Here is a 3,045-nt window from a genome sequence, read left to right as displayed (position 1 = left end):
AGCCATGGAGAAAACTCTTGGCTGGAGACAATTTTCATAACATTTACACTCATATTTTCCAGACAAAAGTTAATGGCGCATCTCCCAAATGTCCCGGCCGCAACAACGCTTTATTGGTTCCGCTATCGGGATGGAACCAATAATGGAGAGCAGTTATTTTGTTTTTTTATTAAAAAAAACAAAAAATTGTCAATTTTAACGTTTTATTTAGATTACAAAAATAAATCGTAACAAAAATAATCCTATTTATGATGTTTTAGAAATTAAGACCTACGAAAGACTGATTCAAGACATTTTAATACCAATTAAGGCCTTAGTTTTATTTTGAAGAATTCAATGCCTTTTAAGACTTTTTAAGGACCCGCGGGAACCCTGAACTATCCATTCATCCGTTTTTCATCACATTTTATCCCTGCTGGGGTTGCGAGGGGTGCTGGTGCCTATCTCCTGCTGTGAAAGGTGGGGTCCACCCTGGACAGGTCTCCAGTTCATCGCAGGGCAACACTGAGACAAACAACCATTCACACACACACTTAAGGAGAATTTAGAGAAGCCAATTAACCTGTCAGTCATGTTTTTGGACTGTAGGAGGAAGCTGGAGTACCCAGAGACATGCACAGGGATACATGCAGAAAGACAGCACCTGGTATTCCCAGGCAGTCTCCCATCCAAGTATTAACCAGGCCCGTGTTCAGGAGGCTAATGGCAATAAGCCATTTTATAAATGAATGCTTTGAAAACTATACCAGCTTCCAACTACAACAATCTTTCAACTTTTTTTTGTTTGATGGTTACACCTAATTTTTTAATATCAATAAAAATCTGCCATGCTGCTATTACTAAGCAATCTCACACTCAATCTAATAACTGATTGTTTCATTGTTGATAGCAAAAACAGTTTGCGATCACCAGAAATGATTGGATTCATTTGGATCGAAGTTTATTGATCCCTTTGAGGAGGCATCCTCTGGGAAATTAGAACTCCGGCAGCAGCGTTGCACAAACAGAGAAACAGAAATTATAAAAACCTCCAGCAGGAGAAATACAGTAAATCATAATTACTGTTATTGCAGAGGATCTGTTGTGGATCTCCTTAAGTCAATTATGAGCTCCTTGGGTTTCTAGTGCTGAGCTGCAGATGATTCCTTCGTTACCAAACAGCCAGTCTCCTGTAATCCGCGCTACAATGGCTGCGTTGTCAGGAAACGACTGAATGTGACACAGATCAGAGTTCTTACAGAGGTCTCTGTCATCCTTGTGGATGATAGACCCTCTTTTGAATGCAGAATTGTTTTAATTATGTCTTATTTAGCTTGCTTTGTTGCAAATCCCAGATTTTGATTTATAATTCCACATTTGAGGACCTTTGCTTGTTGTACAATATATTTGGCAAAGAGGCTACTCAAGTAAATGAAAACATTTGATTCGTAGACATAAAAACCCTAGGATCGCTGCCAATTATAGTTTTTTCCAGGACAAAAAATTAAATGAACAGAAGAAAAACTATTCCATATACATTTTTTTTCACCATTTAACAGTGTAAAATATTTACTGTTAGCTAACTTGACCTCCAAAAGTGAGCAGTTCTAGATGGGGGGCCAACAGGGGGCCAGTGCCCCTGTAGAACTGGTCTTGGCTCTTGTTATGACTACTGTACTGAAGGCATGATCATTGATTCATTTCTTTAACTGATTTTTGTACCTTTACTTTAAAGTGTAAGTCACACAATATTGAGATTTTCTTGTATTTTTTGTAAACTAAAATGTTAATAAGGATGATCAATGAAAGTTTTTAATCAAAACGCTATTCAGAGGATGCTAGCGGCGCTCAGTGATTGAGGAAGAAAGTGAAAGTGACGTATACAGGAGAAAGACTGATAGTTAGAACTGTGGCTTGGTTATGGACATCTTCAACCCCCATAACGATGGCGTCGGCTTATTTAAGTTTCCGTAGGATCCAGAGCTGCTTTCAAAGGCTACGTTCGATCCGATTTTTTGGCCCATATGCGACCTGAATCCGATCTTTTCATGGCTGTCTGAACAACACACATCCGATTTTTTCCAATCCGACCTAGGCCACTTGGCTCTGTGGTCCTGAATCCGATACGAACCTGATCTTTTCAAATGCGATCTGTGTCTGAATGGCCAGGTCGGATTCATCGGACCTGAACGTCATTAATACCCGACAAACGTCACTATTCTGCGTCTTGCTAGGCAGAAGCGGCAAAAAACACAACAACCATTGCAGATGATGATGCGGAGAGCAGTATTTATGTTTAACCATAATGAAAAGATTGTTTTTATGGTTGGAAAACACCGCTAGATGCGTGCCGGCACAACAATCCATGTTTACTTCTGGAAAAAAAAGAGCACGCTGGCCTGTGACGTCATTGCGTCCTCTACTGCGCATGCGGGACACTTGCGTTGTATGACTGCAGTTCACACAGGAGATCACATACAAGTCGCATATAGTTGGAAATATGAACGGCAACGTAAAAAAATCGGATTTCACAAAAAAAAAAAAAACGGAATTGAGTATCAAGGCCTGTAGTGTGAACGTAGCCAAAGTGGGTGAAGCAGGTCAGACGAGATCGGGAAAAGTTGGAGCACTGCATGGTGGCTTTTTTCTGTGCTTAGAACATTTTGAGAAGGACATGTTTTTTATTTTGTGCTCTCATTAAAAAAGTTGCTTTGTTGTCCAGTAAATATCGACACAGAGCTCCTGACAAAAGCCGTACCTACGGCGTCTCCCTCTGTGAAGAGACAACATTAGCCGCTCTTTAAGTCAGACATGGATGGATTGTTATTAAGATCATGCTAACGTCATTCCCAGCGCTTCCACTTCCAACTCCGCATCCGAGCTGGGATGATGCTGAAGTGAGATAAATGAAAACATATTCAGAAAAGCAGCAGAGGCTGATGTGGAGCTAAAATCATAGATTGCTGCTTTTCCAGATGATGATCCAAAGCTAACTCTTTTTAGCTTCTGTAGTCCCTCAGTCAGAGTTTAACTTTGTGGTCAGGTGTTTTATAGGTTCACACTTTT

The sequence above is a fragment of the Cyprinodon variegatus genome, unplaced genomic scaffold, assembly GCF_000732505.1.
Source record: "Cyprinodon variegatus isolate N-32 unplaced genomic scaffold, C_variegatus-1.0 Scaffold2281, whole genome shotgun sequence".
Taxonomy (NCBI): domain Eukaryota; kingdom Metazoa; phylum Chordata; class Actinopteri; order Cyprinodontiformes; family Cyprinodontidae; genus Cyprinodon; species Cyprinodon variegatus.
The sequence above is the reverse complement of the archived record's forward strand: the minus strand, read 5'-3'. Positions refer to the sequence as shown.